The sequence below is a fragment of the Schistocerca piceifrons genome, unplaced genomic scaffold (assembly GCF_021461385.2).
Source record: "Schistocerca piceifrons isolate TAMUIC-IGC-003096 unplaced genomic scaffold, iqSchPice1.1 HiC_scaffold_527, whole genome shotgun sequence".
Classification (NCBI taxonomy): domain Eukaryota; kingdom Metazoa; phylum Arthropoda; class Insecta; order Orthoptera; family Acrididae; genus Schistocerca; species Schistocerca piceifrons.
In genome coordinates, this window is record NW_025728763.1 from 203,915 (window position 1) to 222,005 (window position 18,091).

The 18,091-nt window shown below is 50.0% G+C and overlaps 20 non-coding genes across 20 annotated transcripts; 13 read left to right on the forward strand and 7 right to left on the reverse strand.

Moving 5' to 3' along the window:
* Positions 1 to 319: 319 nt before the first annotated feature.
* Positions 320 to 391, forward strand: Trnap-ugg. Its single transcript has one exon. It is a non-coding gene; the product is annotated as a tRNA-Pro (tRNA).
* A 601-nt stretch (positions 392 to 992) lies between these two features.
* Positions 993 to 1,065, reverse strand: Trnav-uac. The gene has a single exon. It is a non-coding gene; the product is annotated as a tRNA-Val (tRNA).
* A 235-nt stretch (positions 1,066 to 1,300) lies between these two features.
* On the forward strand, positions 1,301 to 1,372 carry Trnap-cgg. The gene has a single exon. It is a non-coding gene; the product is annotated as a tRNA-Pro (tRNA).
* Positions 1,373 to 3,014: 1,642 nt separating this feature from the next.
* On the forward strand, positions 3,015 to 3,086 carry Trnap-ugg. Its single transcript has one exon. It is a non-coding gene; the product is annotated as a tRNA-Pro (tRNA).
* Positions 3,087 to 3,687: 601 nt separating this feature from the next.
* Trnav-uac lies at positions 3,688 to 3,760 on the reverse strand. Its single transcript has one exon. It is a non-coding gene; the product is annotated as a tRNA-Val (tRNA).
* Positions 3,761 to 3,995: 235 nt separating this feature from the next.
* Trnap-cgg lies at positions 3,996 to 4,067 on the forward strand. The gene has a single exon. It is a non-coding gene; the product is annotated as a tRNA-Pro (tRNA).
* Positions 4,068 to 5,710: 1,643 nt separating this feature from the next.
* On the forward strand, positions 5,711 to 5,782 carry Trnap-ugg. Its single transcript has one exon. It is a non-coding gene; the product is annotated as a tRNA-Pro (tRNA).
* A 601-nt stretch (positions 5,783 to 6,383) lies between these two features.
* Trnav-uac lies at positions 6,384 to 6,456 on the reverse strand. Its single transcript has one exon. It is a non-coding gene; the product is annotated as a tRNA-Val (tRNA).
* A 235-nt stretch (positions 6,457 to 6,691) lies between these two features.
* Positions 6,692 to 6,763, forward strand: Trnap-cgg. Its single transcript has one exon. It is a non-coding gene; the product is annotated as a tRNA-Pro (tRNA).
* Positions 6,764 to 8,405: 1,642 nt separating this feature from the next.
* On the forward strand, positions 8,406 to 8,477 carry Trnap-ugg. The gene has a single exon. It is a non-coding gene; the product is annotated as a tRNA-Pro (tRNA).
* A 601-nt stretch (positions 8,478 to 9,078) lies between these two features.
* Positions 9,079 to 9,151, reverse strand: Trnav-uac. The gene has a single exon. It is a non-coding gene; the product is annotated as a tRNA-Val (tRNA).
* Positions 9,152 to 9,386: 235 nt separating this feature from the next.
* On the forward strand, positions 9,387 to 9,458 carry Trnap-cgg. Its single transcript has one exon. It is a non-coding gene; the product is annotated as a tRNA-Pro (tRNA).
* Positions 9,459 to 11,099: 1,641 nt separating this feature from the next.
* Trnap-ugg lies at positions 11,100 to 11,171 on the forward strand. The gene has a single exon. It is a non-coding gene; the product is annotated as a tRNA-Pro (tRNA).
* A 601-nt stretch (positions 11,172 to 11,772) lies between these two features.
* On the reverse strand, positions 11,773 to 11,845 carry Trnav-uac. The gene has a single exon. It is a non-coding gene; the product is annotated as a tRNA-Val (tRNA).
* A 235-nt stretch (positions 11,846 to 12,080) lies between these two features.
* Trnap-cgg lies at positions 12,081 to 12,152 on the forward strand. The gene has a single exon. It is a non-coding gene; the product is annotated as a tRNA-Pro (tRNA).
* Positions 12,153 to 13,793: 1,641 nt separating this feature from the next.
* Trnap-ugg lies at positions 13,794 to 13,865 on the forward strand. Its single transcript has one exon. It is a non-coding gene; the product is annotated as a tRNA-Pro (tRNA).
* A 601-nt stretch (positions 13,866 to 14,466) lies between these two features.
* Positions 14,467 to 14,539, reverse strand: Trnav-uac. Its single transcript has one exon. It is a non-coding gene; the product is annotated as a tRNA-Val (tRNA).
* Positions 14,540 to 16,487: 1,948 nt separating this feature from the next.
* Positions 16,488 to 16,559, forward strand: Trnap-ugg. The gene has a single exon. It is a non-coding gene; the product is annotated as a tRNA-Pro (tRNA).
* A 601-nt stretch (positions 16,560 to 17,160) lies between these two features.
* On the reverse strand, positions 17,161 to 17,233 carry Trnav-uac. Its single transcript has one exon. It is a non-coding gene; the product is annotated as a tRNA-Val (tRNA).
* Positions 17,234 to 17,468: 235 nt separating this feature from the next.
* Trnap-cgg lies at positions 17,469 to 17,540 on the forward strand. The gene has a single exon. It is a non-coding gene; the product is annotated as a tRNA-Pro (tRNA).
* Positions 17,541 to 18,091: the final 551 nt, after the last annotated feature.

The window sequence follows — 18,091 nt, forward strand, 5'->3', positions numbered from 1 at the left end:
CGTCTTCTGGAAATTTTGCTTGCAGTATATTGTGCAATCTTTTCGTTATGAGTTGGTGCTTGGTTCCCCGATGTTCTTTTGTTTAGTGCATTCGCCTTCTCTTAACCCTGAGAAACCACATACCGAATCTGAGGCACTGCCGGCTGTTCATAAGCAGTGCTCGATGCAGTTATTTCGCTTTTTATTCGTTGCCTTTAATATTCTTCTCATCAGTGGTGAGTGCTGCCTGCAGAAAGCGTTTATCTTGCGAATTCACGTGAAAGTTTGTGTTCCCTGTGAGGCGCACTACTTGGGATTAACTTGACTGCTCCAGCCAGGTGGCTCGTTGGTCTAGGGGTATGATTCCTGCTTTGGGTGCAGGAGGTCCCGGGTTCAAATCCCGGACGAGCCCTGCCATTTTGACCGTGCTGAAGAGTAGGTGGAACTCAGCCCCGGTTGCAGCTCCTCAATGAAGAGTAGACGCCTGTTATAGCACGTGGATATAACAAGAATGCGGCACCAGTAAAGTACGTAGGTGGAATTCGGTAGAAAAGCAGACGGTAATTTTGCATGCAACGGAAAACAAGGTTGTCTTTGCGGGATATGTGCACCGTGAGTGGAGATTCAGCTTAATTGTGCGACAGTCTACCCTCATCTTACTAGCGACGGCAACAACCAAGGGGTGGCATGTAAGATTGAGCGTGGCTAAGAGTTTCTCATTATTAGTTAGCATCACACTTTGACAGAGCTGTGACAAGGCGAGTAGGGTGAGCTCAGGAAAGCCAGTAGCAAGCGCACTTGAAGTAGCCCTGAAGAACCGGATTATAAATTTTGCCAGCCATAATGGAGCTAGGGGCGTTCTCAGTTACCAAATACCGGTGCAATAAGAGAGCAACAGTATTTGACCGTAAAATGACGCCATATCCGTCTAGCATACGACATTGCTTGTCTCTGCATACGCGGACGTGAGGTCATCTCGGAAATGAAATCCGAAATATAGGTTAAAATTGTTGTGTTCGCGCCCGGGATCGAACCGGGGACCTTCTGCGTGTAAAGCAGACGTGATAACCGCTACACCACGGAAACGACGGTTCTTTTCATGTACCACCCGGAGACTCGTAATAGCAACAGTTTGTCTTCTGTGTTAGCAAGGGCATCGGCTATGAGCTCCCTCCGATTCGTGAAGTTCCTGTAGTAAAAGACGTCGATGGAAACAACCCAACCGCGACAGACAGGGAGAACGCTGGCTGAGCTGCAGCCCTACATGGTGAGACCATCAAAGGTGGCGTCATTCACATGCAGTGCGTTTTCGGAACGAATAGGCTCGTTGGTCTAGGGGTATGATTCCTGCTTCGGGTGCAGGAGGTCCCGGGTTCAAATCCCGGGCGAGCCCTTGCGTTTTGTACAACGGTGCGGTAACAAATCGCATGGCGGCGGCTGTTTCGCGCATTTCCAGGCCTCCAAGTCAGCGCTAAAATCCGACAACCAGTTCTGAAACCGTTTCATGTTTCATTTGAGCCATGTGCACCCTGCTGATGGAACGTTTGAAGTTGATTTAAATGGTCACAGTAGAGATCGTAGCAAGTGTCTTGCTGAGTGCGACGAAAACGGGTTTCCGCCCGCAATCGAGCCGGGGACCTTCTGCGTGTTAGGCACGGCGCCTGGGCTCGGCGGCAGCTGCTGCTCTTTCCTTCCTTACGAGATACCGTCGATTCGCGCAGTCGTTATTGCAAAAGATGTCACCAAAGGCAATCGCTTCGTTAGCGGCACGGTGCCTGGGCTCGGCGGCAGCTCTACATGGAGGCACCAGCAGCCCAGCCAGGCCGCCGCCGGCACCGGTGCGCCACAGCCCAAGGAGTCGGCGGCCGCCCTGCAATGCCCCTGTCGTTGCATATTCCACCCGCCTCATATCCTCCCCATGTCTGACTCACTGCCCCAAATGACACTGCAGTGGACGTGTTTATTACTATCGCTTTTGGAAGAACCAAGGCGCAGTATTCTAGTGTCGAACCGGTACTGCAAATTGGGATTAAGCAAAAATTTATTGTGTGGTCGAGCGACAGCTTCGGCTCGCTCTTCCTACATGATCGCTTCTTGTGCGGAATAATTCCTAGCTCGCCGATGGCTTCAGAGTTGGTCTTCTCGAAGTTTTGCTTTCGCACTGCATTCCGCAATCTTTTCGTTATGAGTTGTGTGCTTCGGTTTCCCGACTTTCTTGTGTTTAGTGCGTTTGGCTTCTCTTAACCCTTAGCCACCGCTTGCCGAAATTTCCACACTATCATCTGTCGATCTGCAGAGCTCGATGAAGGCATCGCGGCCGTTCCTGAGCTCGTGGAACGGTCGAATCTGTAGTTGTTTCCAGACCTCTCCCACACAACGGCCTCCCAGAAGCTTGGATTACAGAAGTACGCCACTACTCCCAGCCGGAGATTCACGATTGAAAGCAGAATGACATGAGCTACACGCAGCTCCGATTTTTTTTTTTTTGTGTCTGACCTACTTTGAAAGACTTTGTAGTCGATTTACTTACTACTATCGCTGTTGGAAACCAGGTGATAACCGCACAGTATTCTAGAGACGATGAGGTAATGAAAATTTAGAATAAGTAAAACAGTATCAAAAGAAGTTGTGTGGTGGAGCAGCACATGCAATTCACGCTTCCTAGATATTCGTTACTGCATAGAATAATTCTTTTGTCTGCGGCGTCTTCAGTATCCGTCTTCTGGAAATTTTGCTTGCAGTATATTGTGCAATCTTTTCGTTATGAGTTGGTGCTTGGTTTCCCGATGTTCTTTTGTTTAGTGCATTCGCCTTCTCTTAACCCTGAGAAACCACATACCGAATCTGAGGCACTGCCGGCTGTTCATAAGCAGTGCTCGATGCAGTTATTTCGCTTTTTATTCGTTGCCTTTAATATTCTTCTCATCAGTGGTGAGTGCTGCCTGCAGAAAGCGTTTATCTTGCGAATTCACGTGAAAGTTTGTGTTCCCTGTGAGGCGCACTACTTGGGATTAACTTGACTGCTCCAGCCAGGTGGCTCGTTGGTCTAGGGGTATGATTCCTGCTTTGGGTGCAGGAGGTCCCGGGTTCAAATCCCGGACGAGCCCTGCCATTTTGACCGTGCTGAAGAGTAGGTGGAACTCAGCCCCGGTTGCAGCTCCTCAATGAAGAGTAGACGCCTGTTATAGCACGTGGATATAACAAGAATGCGGCACCAGTAAAGTACGTAGGTGGAATTCGGTAGAAAAGCAGACGGTAATTTTGCATGCAACGGAAAACAAGGTTGTCTTTGCGGGATATGTGCACCGTGAGTGGAGATTCAGCTTAATTGTGCGACAGTCTACCCTCATCTTACTAGCGACGGCAACAACCAAGGGGTGGCATGTAAGATTGAGCGTGGCTAAGAGTTTCTCATTATTAGTTAGCATCACACTTTGACAGAGCTGTGACAAGGCGAGTAGGGTGAGCTCAGGAAAGCCAGTAGCAAGCGCACTTGAAGTAGCCCTGAAGAACCGGATTATAAATTTTGCCAGCCATAATGGAGCTAGGGGCGTTCTCAGTTACCAAATACCGGTGCAATAAGAGAGCAACAGTATTTGACCGTAAAATGACGCCATATCCGTCTAGCATACGACATTGCTTGTCTCTGCATACGCGGACGTGAGGTCATCTCGGAAATGAAATCCGAAATATAGGTTAAAATTGTTGTGTTCGCGCCCGGGATCGAACCGGGGACCTTCTGCGTGTAAAGCAGACGTGATAACCGCTACACCACGGAAACGACGGTTCTTTTCATGTACCACCCGGAGACTCGTAATAGCAACAGTTTGTCTTCTGTGTTAGCAAGGGCATCGGCTATGAGCTCCCTCCGATTCGTGAAGTTCCTGTAGTAAAAGACGTCGATGGAAACAACCCAACCGCGACAGACAGGGAGAACGCTGGCTGAGCTGCAGCCCTACATGGTGAGACCATCAAAGGTGGCGTCATTCACATGCAGTGCGTTTTCGGAACGAATAGGCTCGTTGGTCTAGGGGTATGATTCCTGCTTCGGGTGCAGGAGGTCCCGGGTTCAAATCCCGGGCGAGCCCTTGCGTTTTGTACAACGGTGCGGTAACAAATCGCATGGCGGCGGCTGTTTCGCGCATTTCCAGGCCTCCAAGTCAGCGCTAAAATCCGACAACCAGTTCTGAAACCGTTTCATGTTTCATTTGAGCCATGTGCACCCTGCTGATGGAACGTTTGAAGTTGATTTAAATGGTCACAGTAGAGATCGTAGCAAGTGTCTTGCTGAGTGCGACGAAAACGGGTTTCCGCCCGCAATCGAGCCGGGGACCTTCTGCGTGTTAGGCACGGCGCCTGGGCTCGGCGGCAGCTGCTGCTCTTTCCTTCCTTACGAGATACCGTCGATTCGCGCAGTCGTTATTGCAAAAGATGTCACCAAAGGCAATCGCTTCGTTAGCGGCACGGTGCCTGGGCTCGGCGGCAGCTCTACATGGAGGCACCAGCAGCCCAGCCAGGCCGCCGCCGGCACCGGTGCGCCACAGCCCAAGGAGTCGGCGGCCGCCCTGCAATGCCCCTGTCGTTGCATATTCCACCCGCCTCATATCCTCCCCATGTCTGACTCACTGCCCCAAATGACACTGCAGTGGACGTGTTTATTACTATCGCTTTTGGAAGAACCAAGGCGCAGTATTCTAGTGTCGAACCGGTACTGCAAATTGGGATTAAGCAAAAATTTATTGTGTGGTCGAGCGACAGCTTCGGCTCGCTCTTCCTACATGATCGCTTCTTGTGCGGAATAATTCCTAGCTCGCCGATGGCTTCAGAGTTGGTCTTCTCGAAGTTTTGCTTTCGCACTGCATTCCGCAATCTTTTCGTTATGAGTTGTGTGCTTCGGTTTCCCGACTTTCTTGTGTTTAGTGCGTTTGGCTTCTCTTAACCCTTAGCCACCGCTTGCCGAAATTTCCACACTATCATCTGTCGATCTGCAGAGCTCGATGAAGGCATCGCGGCCGTTCCTGAGCTCGTGGAACGGTCGAATCTGTAGTTGTTTCCAGACCTCTCCCACACAACGGCCTCCCAGAAGCTTGGATTACAGAAGTACGCCACTACTCCCAGCCGGAGATTCACGATTGAAAGCAGAATGACATGAGCTACACGCAGCTCCGATTTTTTTTTTTTTTGTGTCTGACCTACTTTGAAAGACTTTGTAGTCGATTTACTTACTACTATCGCTGTTGGAAACCAGGTGATAACCGCACAGTATTCTAGAGACGATGAGGTAATGAAAATTTAGAATAAGTAAAACAGTATCAAAAGAAGTTGTGTGGTGGAGCAGCACATGCAATTCACGCTTCCTAGATATTCGTTACTGCATAGAATAATTCTTTTGTCTGCGGCGTCTTCAGTATCCGTCTTCTGGAAATTTTGCTTGCAGTATATTGTGCAATCTTTTCGTTATGAGTTGGTGCTTGGTTTCCCGATGTTCTTTTGTTTAGTGCATTCGTCTTCTCTTAACCCTGAGAAACCACATACCGAATCTGAGGCACTGCCGGCTGTTCATAAGCAGTGCTCGATGCAGTTATTTCGCTTTTTATTCGTTGCCTTTAATATTCTTCTCATCAGTGGTGAGTGCTGCCTGCAGAAAGCGTTTATCTTGCGAATTCACGTGAAAGTTTGTGTTCCCTGTGAGGCGCACTACTTGGGATTAACTTGACTGCTCCAGCCAGGTGGCTCGTTGGTCTAGGGGTATGATTCCTGCTTTGGGTGCAGGAGGTCCCGGGTTCAAATCCCGGACGAGCCCTGCCATTTTGACCGTGCTGAAGAGTAGGTGGAACTCAGCCCCGGTTGCAGCTCCTCAATGAAGAGTAGACGCCTGTTATAGCACGTGGATATAACAAGAATGCGGCACCAGTAAAGTACGTAGGTGGAATTCGGTAGAAAAGCAGACGGTAATTTTGCATGCAACGGAAAACAAGGTTGTCTTTGCGGGATATGTGCACCGTGAGTGGAGATTCAGCTTAATTGTGCGACAGTCTACCCTCATCTTACTAGCGACGGCAACAACCAAGGGGTGGCATGTAAGATTGAGCGTGGCTAAGAGTTTCTCATTATTAGTTAGCATCACACTTTGACAGAGCTGTGACAAGGCGAGTAGGGTGAGCTCAGGAAAGCCAGTAGCAAGCGCACTTGAAGTAGCCCTGAAGAACCGGATTATAAATTTTGCCAGCCATAATGGAGCTAGGGGCGTTCTCAGTTACCAAATACCGGTGCAATAAGAGAGCAACAGTATTTGACCGTAAAATGACGCCATATCCGTCTAGCATACGACATTGCTTGTCTCTGCATACGCGGACGTGAGGTCATCTCGGAAATGAAATCCGAAATATAGGTTAAAATTGTTGTGTTCGCGCCCGGGATCGAACCGGGGACCTTCTGCGTGTAAAGCAGACGTGATAACCGCTACACCACGGAAACGACGGTTCTTTTCATGTACCACCCGGAGACTCGTAATAGCAACAGTTTGTCTTCTGTGTTAGCAAGGGCATCGGCTATGAGCTCCCTCCGATTCGTGAAGTTCCTGTAGTAAAAGACGTCGATGGAAACAACCCAACCGCGACAGACAGGGAGAACGCTGGCTGAGCTGCAGCCCTACATGGTGAGACCATCAAAGGTGGCGTCATTCACATGCAGTGCGTTTTCGGAACGAATAGGCTCGTTGGTCTAGGGGTATGATTCCTGCTTCGGGTGCAGGAGGTCCCGGGTTCAAATCCCGGGCGAGCCCTTGCGTTTTGTACAACGGTGCGGTAACAAATCGCATGGCGGCGGCTGTTTCGCGCATTTCCAGGCCTCCAAGTCAGCGCTAAAATCCGACAACCAGTTCTGAAACCGTTTCATGTTTCATTTGAGCCATGTGCACCCTGCTGATGGAACGTTTGAAGTTGATTTAAATGGTCACAGTAGAGATCGTAGCAAGTGTCTTGCTGAGTGCGACGAAAACGGGTTTCCGCCCGCAATCGAGCCGGGGACCTTCTGCGTGTTAGGCACGGCGCCTGGGCTCGGCGGCAGCTGCTGCTCTTTCCTTCCTTACGAGATACCGTCGATTCGCGCAGTCGTTATTGCAAAAGATGTCACCAAAGGCAATCGCTTCGTTAGCGGCACGGTGCCTGGGCTCGGCGGCAGCTCTACATGGAGGCACCAGCAGCCCAGCCAGGCCGCCGCCGGCACCGGTGCGCCACAGCCCAAGGAGTCGGCGGCCGCCCTGCAATGCCCCTGTCGTTGCATATTCCACCCGCCTCATATCCTCCCCATGTCTGACTCACTGCCCCAAATGACACTGCAGTGGACGTGTTTATTACTATCGCTTTTGGAAGAACCAAGGCGCAGTATTCTAGTGTCGAACCGGTACTGCAAATTGGGATTAAGCAAAAATTTATTGTGTGGTCGAGCGACAGCTTCGGCTCGCTCTTCCTACATGATCGCTTCTTGTGCGGAATAATTCCTAGCTCGCCGATGGCTTCAGAGTTGGTCTTCTCGAAGTTTTGCTTTCGCACTGCATTCCGCAATCTTTTCGTTATGAGTTGTGTGCTTCGGTTTCCCGACTTTCTTGTGTTTAGTGCGTTTGGCTTCTCTTAACCCTTAGCCACCGCTTGCCGAAATTTCCACACTATCATCTGTCGATCTGCAGAGCTCGATGAAGGCATCGCGGCCGTTCCTGAGCTCGTGGAACGGTCGAATCTGTAGTTGTTTCCAGACCTCTCCCACACAACGGCCTCCCAGAAGCTTGGATTACAGAAGTACGCCACTACTCCCAGCCGGAGATTCACGATTGAAAGCAGAATGACATGAGCTACACGCAGCTCCGATTTTTTTTTTTTTGTGTCTGACCTACTTTGAAAGACTTTGTAGTCGATTTACTTACTACTATCGCTGTTGGAAACCAGGTGATAACCGCACAGTATTCTAGAGACGATGAGGTAATGAAAATTTAGAATAAGTAAAACAGTATCAAAAGAAGTTGTGTGGTGGAGCAGCACATGCAATTCACGCTTCCTAGATATTCGTTACTGCATAGAATAATTCTTTTGTCTGCGGCGTCTTCAGTATCCGTCTTCTGGAAATTTTGCTTGCAGTATATTGTGCAATCTTTTCGTTATGAGTTGGTGCTTGGTTTCCCGATGTTCTTTTGTTTAGTGCATTCGCCTTCTCTTAACCCTGAGAAACCACATACCGAAACTGAGGCACTGCCGGCTGTTCATAAGCAGTGCTCGATGCAGTTATTTCGCTTTTTATTCGTTGCCTTTAATATTCTTCTCATCAGTGGTGAGTGCTGCCTGCAGAAAGCGTTTATCTTGCGAATTCACGTGAAAGTTTGTGTTCCCTGTGAGGCGCACTACTTGGGATTAACTTGACTGCTCCAACCAGGTGGCTCGTTGGTCTAGGGGTATGATTCCTGCTTTGGGTGCAGGAGGTCCCGGGTTCAAATCCCGGACGAGCCCTGCCATTTTGACCGTGCTGAAGAGTAGGTGGAACTCAGCCCCGGTTGCAGCTCCTCAATGAAGAGTAGACGCCTGTTATAGCACGTGGATATAACAAGAATGCGGCACCAGTAAAGTACGTAGGTGGAATTCGGTAGAAAAGCAGACGGTAATTTTGCATGCAACGGAAAACAAGGTTGTCTTTGCGGGATATGTGCACCGTGAGTGGAGATTCAGCTTAATTGTGCGACAGTCTACCCTCATCTTACTAGCGACGGCAACAACCAAGGGGTGGCATGTAAGATTGAGCGTGGCTAAGAGTTTCTCATTATTAGTTAGCATCACACTTTGACAGAGCTGTGACAAGGCGAGTAGAGAGAGCTCAGGAAAGCCAGTAGCAAGCGCACTTGAAGTAGCCCTGAAGAACCGGATTATAAATTTTGCCAGCCATAATGGAGCTAGGGGCGTTCTCAGTTACCAAATACCGGTGCAATAAGAGAGCAACAGTATTTGACCGTAAAATGACGCCATATCCGTCTAGCATACGACATTGCTTGTCTCTGCATACGCGGACGTGAGGTCATCTCGGAAATGAAATCCGAAATATAGGTTAAAATTGTTGTGTTCGCGCCCGGGATCGAACCGGGGACCTTCTGCGTGTAAAGCAGACGTGATAACCGCTACACCACGGAAACGACGGTTCTTTTCATGTACCACCCGGAGACTCGTAATAGCAACAGTTTGTCTTCTGTGTTAGCAAGGGCATCGGCTACGAGCTCCCTCCGATTCGTGAAGTTCCTGTAGTAAAAGACGTCGATGGAAACAACCCAACCGCGACAGACAGGGAGAACGCTGGCTGAGCTGCAGCCCTACATGGTGAGACCATCAAAGGTGGCGTCATTCACATGCAGTGCGTTTTCGGAACGAATAGGCTCGTTGGTCTAGGGGTATGATTCCTGCTTCGGGTGCAGGAGGTCCCGGGTTCAAATCCCGGACGAGCCCTTGCGTTTTGTACAACGGTGCGGTAACAAATCGCATGGCGGCGGCTGTTTCGCGCATTTCCAGGCCTCCAAGTCAGCGCTAAAATCCGACAACCAGTTCTGAAACCGTTTCATGTTTCATTTGAGCCATGTGCACCCTGCTGATGGAACGTTTGAAGTTGATTTAAATGGTCACAGTAGAGATCGTAGCAAGTGTCTTGCTGAGTGCGACGAAAACGGGTTTCCGCCCGCAATCGAGCCGGGGACCTTCTGCGTGTTAGGCACGGCGCCTGGGCTCGGCGGCAGCTGCTGCTCTTTCCTTCCTTACGAGATACCGTCGATTCGCGCAGTCGTTATTGCAAAAGATGTCACCAAAGGCAATCGCTTCGTTAGCGGCACGGTGCCTGGGCTCGGCGGCAGCTCTACATGGAGGCACCAGCAGCCCAGCCAGGCCGCCGACGGCACCGGTGCGCCACAGCCCAAGGAGTCGGCGGCCGCCCTGCAATGCCCCTGTCGTTGCATATTCCACCCGCCTCATATCCTCCCCATGTCTGACTCACTGCCCCAAATGACACTGCAGTGGACGTGTTTATTACTATCGCTTTTGGAAGAACCAAGGCGCAGTATTCTAGTGTCGAACCGGTACTGCAAATTGGGATTAAGCAAAAATTTATTGTGTGGTCGAGCGACAGCTTCGGCTCGCTCTTCCTACATGATCGCTTCTTGTGCGGAATAATTCCTAGCTCGCCGATGGCTTCAGAGTTGGTCTTCTCGAAGTTTTGCTTTCGCACTGCATTCCGCAATCTTTTCGTTATGAGTTGTGTGCTTCGGTTTCCCGACTTTCTTGTGTTTAGTGCGTTTGGCTTCTCTTAACCCTTAGCCACCGCTTGCCGAAATTTCCACACTATCATCTGTCAATCTGCAGAGCTCGATGAAGGCATCGCGGCCGTTCCTGAGCTCGTGGAACGGTCGAATCTGTAGTTGTTTCCAGATCTCTCCCACACAACGGCCTCCCAGAAGCTTGGATTACAGAAGTACGCCACTACTCCCAGCCGGAGATTCACGATTGAAAGCAGAATGACATGAGCTACACGCAGCTCCGATTTTTTTTTTTTGTGTCTGACCTACTTTGAAAGACTTTGTAGTCGATTTACTTACTACTATCGCTGTTGGAAACCAGGTGATAACCGCACAGTATTCTAGAGACGATGAGGTAATGAAAATTTAGAATAAGTAAAACAGTATCAAAAGAAGTTGTGTGGTGGAGCAGCACATGCAATTCACGCTTCCTAGATATTCGTTACTGCATAGAATAATTCTTTTGTCTGCGGCGTCTTCAGTATCCGTCTTCTGGAAATTTTGCTTGCAGTATATTGTGCAATCTTTTCGTTATGAGTTGGTGCTTGGTTTCCCGATGTTCTTTTGTTTAGTGCATTCGCCTTCTCTTAACCCTGAGAAACCACATACCGAAACTGAGGCACTGCCGGCTGTTCATAAGCAGTGCTCGATGCAGTTATTTCGCTTTTTATTCGTTGCCTTTAATATTCTTCTCATCAGTGGTGAGTGCTGCCTGCAGAAAGCGTTTATCTTGCGAATTCACGTGAAAGTTTGTGTTCCCTGTGAGGCGCACTACTTGGGATTAACTTGACTGCTCCAGCCAGGTGGCTCGTTGGTCTAGGGGTATGATTCCTGCTTTGGGTGCAGGAGGTCCCGGGTTCAAATCCCGGACGAGCCCTGCCATTTTGACCGTGCTGAAGAGTAGGTGGAACTCAGCCCCGGTTGCAGCTCCTCAATGAAGAGTAGACGCCTGTTATAGCACGTGGATATAACAAGAATGCGGCACCAGTAAAGTACGTAGGTGGAATTCGGTAGAAAAGCAGACGGTAATTTTGCATGCAACGGAAAACAAGGTTGTCTTTGCGGGATATGTGCACCGTGAGTGGAGATTCAGCTTAATTGTGCGACAGTCTACCCTCATCTTACTAGCGACGGCAACAACCAAGGGGTGGCATGTAAGATTGAGCGTGGCTAAGAGTTTCTCATTATTAGTTAGCATCACACTTTGACAGAGCTGTGACAAGGCGAGTAGGGTGAGCTCAGGAAAGCCAGTAGCAAGCGCACTTGAAGTAGCCCTGAAGAACCGGATTATAAATTTTGCCAGCCATAATGGAGCTAGGGGCGTTCTCAGTTACCAAATACCGGTGCAATAAGAGAGCAACAGTATTTGACCGTAAAATGACGCCATATCCGTCTAGCATACGACATTGCTTGTCTCTGCATACGCGGACGTGAGGTCATCTCGGAAATGAAATCCGAAATATAGGTTAAAATTGTTGTGTTCGCGCCCGGGATCGAACCGGGGACCTTCTGCGTGTAAAGCAGACGTGATAACCGCTACACCACGGAAACGACGGTTCTTTTCATGTACCACCCGGAGACTCGTAATAGCAACAGTTTGTCTTCTGTGTTAGCAAGGGCATCGGCTACGAGCTCCCTCCGATTCGTGAAGTTCCTGTAGTAAAAGACGTCGATGGAAACAACCCAACCGCGACAGACAGGGAGAACGCTGGCTGAGCTGCAGCCCTACATGGTGAGACCATCAAAGGTGGCGTCATTAACATGCAGTGCGTTTTCGGAACGAATAGGCTCGTTGGTCTAGGGGTATGATTCCTGCTTCGGGTGCAGGAGGTCCCGGGTTCAAATCCCGGGCGAGCCCTTGCGTTTTGTACAACGGTGCGGTAACAAATCGCATGGCGGCGGCTGTTTCGCGCATTTCCAGGCCTCCAAGTCAGCGCTAAAATCCGACAACCAGTTCTGAAACCGTTTCATGTTTCATTTGAGCCATGTGCACCCTGCTGATGGAACGTTTGAAGTTGATTTAAATGGTCACAGTAGAGATCGTAGCAAGTGTCTTGCTGAGTGCGACGAAAACGGGTTTCCGCCCGCAATCGAGCCGGGGACCTTCTGCGTGTTAGGCACGGCGCCTGGGCTCGGCGGCAGCTGCTGCTCTTTCCTTCCTTACGAGATACCGTCGATTCGCGCAGTCGTTATTGCAAAAGATGTCACCAAAGGCAATCGCTTCGTTAGCGGCACGGTGCCTGGGCTCGGCGGCAGCTCTACATGGAGGCACCAGCAGCCCAGCCAGGCCGCCGCCGGCACCGGTGCGCCACAGCCCAAGGAGTCGGCGGCCGCCCTGCAATGCCCCTGTCGTTGCATATTCCACCCGCCTCATATCCTCCCCATGTCTGACTCACTGCCCCAAATGACACTGCAGTGGACGTGTTTATTACTATCGCTTTTGGAAGAACCAAGGCGCAGTATTCTAGTGTCGAACCGGTACTGCAAATTGGGATTAAGCAAAAATTTATTGTGTGGTCGAGCGACAGCTTCGGCTCGCTCTTCCTACATGATCGCTTCTTGTGCGGAATAATTCCTAGCTCGCCGATGGCTTCAGAGTTGGTCTTCTCGAAGTTTTGCTTTCGCACTGCATTCCGCAATCTTTTCGTTATGAGTTGTGTGCTTCGGTTTCCCGACTTTCTTGTGTTTAGTGCGTTTGGCTTCTCTTAACCCTTAGCCACCGCTTGCCGAAATTTCCACACTATCATCTGTCGATCTGCAGAGCTCGATGAAGGCATCGCGGCCGTTCCTGAGCTCGTGGAACGGTCGAATCTGTAGTTGTTTCCAGATCTCTCCCACACAACGGCCTCCCAGAAGCTTGGATTACAGAAGTACGCCACTACTCCCAGCCGGAGATTCACGATTGAAAGCAGAATGACATGAGCTACACGCAGCTCCGATTTTTTTTTTTTGTGTCTGACCTACTTTGAAAGACTTTGTAGTCGATTTACTTACTACTATCGCTGTTGGAAACCAGGTGATAACCGCACAGTATTCTAGAGACGATGAGGTAATGAAAATTTAGAATAAGTAAAACAGTATCAAAAGAAGTTGTGTGGTGGAGCAGCACATGCAATTCACGCTTCCTAGATATTCGTTACTGCATAGAATAATTCTTTTGTCTGCGGCGTCTTCAGTATCCGTCTTCTGGAAATTTTGCTTGCAGTATATTGTGCAATCTTTTCGTTATGAGTTGGTGCTTGGTTTCCCGATGTTCTTTTGTTTAGTGCATTCGCCTTCTCTTAACCCTGAGAAACCACATACCGAAACTGAGGCACTGCCGGCTGTTCATAAGCAGTGCTCGATGCAGTTATTTCGCTTTTTATTCGTTGCCTTTAATATTCTTCTCATCAGTGGTGAGTGCTGCCTGCAGAAAGCGTTTATCTTGCGAATTCACGTGAAAGTTTGTGTTCCCTGTGAGGCGCACTACTTGGGATTAACTTGACTGCTCCAGCCAGGTGGCTCGTTGGTCTAGGGGTATGATTCCTGCTTTGGGTGCAGGAGGTCCCGGGTTCAAATCCCGGACGAGCCCTGCCATTTTGACCGTGCTGAAGAGTAGGTGGAACTCAGCCCCGGTTGCAGCTCCTCAATGAAGAGTAGACGCCTGTTATAGCACGTGGATATAACAAGAATGCGGCACCAGTAAAGTACGTAGGTGGAATTCGGTAGAAAAGCAGACGGTAATTTTGCATGCAACGGAAAACAAGGTTGTCTTTGCGGGATATGTGCACCGTGAGTGGAGATTCAGCTTAATTGTGCGACAGTCTACCCTCATCTTACTAGCGACGGCAACAACCAAGGGGTGGCATGTAAGATTGAGCGTGGCTAAGAGTTTCTCATTATTAGTTAGCATCACACTTTGACAGAGCTGTGACAAGGCGAGTAGGGTGAGCTCAGGAAAGCCAGTAGCAAGCGCACTTGAAGTAGCCCTGAAGAACCGGATTATAAATTTTGCCAGCCATAATGGAGCTAGGGGCGTTCTCAGTTACCAAATACCGGTGCAATAAGAGAGCAACAGTATTTGACCGTAAAATGACGCCATATCCGTCTAGCATACGACATTGCTTGTCTCTGCATACGCGGACGTGAGGTCATCTCGGAAATGAAATCCGAAATATAGGTTAAAATTGTTGTGTTCGCGCCCGGGATCGAACCGGGGACCTTCTGCGTGTAAAGCAGACGTGATAACCGCTACACCACGGAAACGACGGTTCTTTTCATGTACCACCCGGAGACTCGTAATAGCAACAGTTTGTCTTCTGTGTTAGCAAGGGCATCGGCTACGAGCTCCCTCCGATTCGTGAAGTTCCTGTAGTAAAAGACGTCGATGGAAACAACCCAACCGCGACAGACAGGGAGAACGCTGGCTGAGCTGCAGCCCTACATGGTGAGACCATCAAAGGTGGCGTCATTAACATGCAGTGCGTTTTCGGAACGAATAGGCTCGTTGGGCTAGGGGTATGATTCCTGCTTCGGGTGCAGGAGGTCCCGGGTTCAAATCCCGGGCGAGCCCTTGCGTTTTGTACAACGGTGCGGTAACAAATCGCATGGCGGCGGCTGTTTCGCGCATTTCCAGGCCTCCAAGTCAGCGCTAAAATCCGACAACCAGTTCTGAAACCGTTTCATGTTTCATTTGAGCCATGTGCACCCTGCTGATGGAACGTTTGAAGTTGATTTAAATGGTCACAGTAGAGATCGTAGCAAGTGTCTTGCTGAGTGCGACGAAAACGGGTTTCCGCCCGCAATCGAGCCGGGGACCTTCTGCGTGTTAGGCACGGCGCCTGGGCTCGGCGGCAGCTGCTGCTCTTTCCTTCCTTACGAGATACCGTCGATTCGCGCAGTCGTTATTGCAAAAGATGTCACCAAAGGCAATCGCTTCGTTAGCGGCACGGTGCCTGGGCTCGGCGGCAGCTCTACATGGAGGCACCAGCAGCCCAGCCAGGCCGCCGACGGCACCGGTGCGCCACAGCCCAAGGAGTCGGCGGCCGCCCTGCAATGCCCCTGTCGTTGCATATTCCACCCGCCTCATATCCTCCCCATGTCTGACTCACTGCCCCAAATGACACTGCAGTGGACGTGTTTATTACTATCGCTTTTGGAAGAACCAAGGCGCAGTATTCTAGTGTCGAACCGGTACTGCAAATTGGGATTAAGCAAAAATTTATTGTGTGGTCGAGCGACAGCTTCGGCTCGCTCTTCCTACACGATCGCATCTTGTGCGGAATAATTCCTAGCTCGCCGATGGCTTCAGAGTTGGTCTTCTCGAAGTTTTGCTTTCGCACTGCATTCCGCAATCTTTTCGTTATGAGTTGTGTGCTTCGGTTTCCCGACTTTCTTGTGTTTAGTGCGTTTGGCTTCTCTTAACCCTTAGCCACCGCTTGCCGAAATTTCCACACTATCATCTGTCGATCTGCAGAGCTCGATGAAGGCATCGCGGCCGTTCCTGAGCTCGTGGAACGGTCGAATCTGTAGTTGTTTCCAGATCTCTCCCACACAACGGCCTCCCAGAAGCTTGGATTACAGAAGTACGCCACTACTCCCAGCCGGAGATTCACGATTGAAAGCAGAATGACATGAGCTACACGCAGCTCCGATTTTTTTTTTTTGTGTCTGACCTACTTTGAAAGACTTTGTAGTCGATTTACTTACTACTATCGCTGTTGGAAACCAGGTGATAACCGCACAGTATTCTAGAGACGATGAGGTAATGAAAATTTAGAATAAGTAAAACAGTATCAAAAGAAGTTGTGTGGTGGAGCAGCACATGCAATTCACGCTTCCTAGATATTCGTTACTGCATAGAATAATTCTTTTGTCTGCGGCGTCTTCAGTATCCGTCTTCTGGAAATTTTGCTTGCAGTATATTGTGCAATCTTTTCGTTATGAGTTGGTGCTTGGTTTCCCGATGTTCTTTTGTTTAGTGCATTCGCCTTCTCTTAACCCTGAGAAACCACATACCGAAACTGAGGCACTGCCGGCTGTTCATAAGCAGTGCTCGATGCAGTTATTTCGCTTTTTATTCGTTGCCTTTAATATTCTTCTCATCAGTGGTGAGTGCTGCCTGCAGAAAGCGTTTATCTTGCGAATTCACGTGAAAGTTTGTGTTCCCTGTGAGGCGCACTACTTGGGATTAACTTGACTGCTCCAGCCAGGTGGCTCGTTGGTCTAGGGGTATGATTCCTGCTTTGGGTGCAGGAGGTCCCGGGTTCAAATCCCGGACGAGCCCTGCCATTTTGACCGTGCTGAAGAGTAGGTGGAACTCAGCCCCGGTTGCAGCTCCTCAATGAAGAGTAGACGCCTGTTATAGCACGTGGATATAACAAGAATGCGGCACCAGTAAAGTACGTAGGTGGAATTCGGTAGAAAAGCAGACGGTAATTTTGCATGCAACGGAAAACAAGGTTCTCTTTGCGGGATATGTGCACCGTGAGTGGAGATTCAGCTTAATTGTGCGACAGTCTACCCTCATCTTACTAGCGACGGCAACAACCAAGGGGTGGCATGTAAGATTGAGCGTGGCTAAGAGTTTCTCATTATTAGTTAGCATCACACTTTGACAGAGCTGTGACAAGGCGAGTAGGGTGAGCTCAGGAAAGCCAGTAGCAAGCGCACTTGAAGTAGCCCTGAAGAACCGGATTATAAATTTTGCCAGCCATAATGGAGCTAGGGGCGTTCTCAGTTACCAAATACCGGTGCAATAAGAGAGCAACAGTATTTGACCGTAAAATGACGCCATATCCGTCTAGCATACGACATTGCTTGTCTCTGCATACGCGGACGTGAGGTCATCTCGGAAATGAAATCCGAAATATAGGTTAAAATTGTTGTGTTCGCGCCCGGGATCGAACCGGGGACCTTCTGCGTGTAAAGCAGACGTGATAACCGCTACACCACGGAAACGACGGTTCTTTTCATGTACCACCCGGAGACTCGTAATAGCAACAGTTTGTCTTCTGTGTTAGCAAGGGCATCGGCTACGAGCTCCCTCCGATTCGTGAAGTTCCTGTAGTAAAAGACGTCGATGGAAACAACCCAACCGCGACAGACAGGGAGAACGCTGGCTGAGCTGCAGCCCTACATGGTGAGACCATCAAAGGTGGCGTCATTAACATGCAGTGCGTTTTCGGAACGAATAGGCTCGTTGGTCTAGGGGTATGATTCCTGCTTCGGGTGCAGGAGGTCCCGGGTTCAAATCCCGGGCGAGCCCTTGCGTTTTGTACAACGGTGCGGTAACAAATCGCATGGCGGCGGCTGTTTCGCGCATTTCCAGGCCTCCAAGTCAGCGCTAAAATCCGACAACCAGTTCTGAAACCGTTTCATGTTTCATTTGAGCCATGTGCACCCTGCTGATGGAACGTTTGAAGTTGATTTAAATGGTCACAGTAGAGATCGTAGCAAGTGTCTTGCTGAGTGCGACGAAAACGGGTTTCCGCCCGCAATCGAGCCGGGGACCTTCTGCGTGTTAGGCACGGCGCCTGGGCTCGGCGGCAGCTGCTGCTCTTTCCTTCCTTACGAGATACCGTCGATTCGCGCAGTCGTTATTGCAAAAGATGTCACCAAAGGCAATCGCTTCGTTAGCGGCACGGTGCCTGGGCTCGGCGGCAGCTCTACATGGAGGCACCAGCAGCCCAGCCAGGCCGCCGCCGGCACCGGTGCGCCACAGCCCAAGGAGTCGGCGGCCGCCCTGCAATGCCCCTGTCGTTGCATATTCCACCCGCCTCATATCCTCCCCATGTCTGACTCACTGCCCCAAATGAC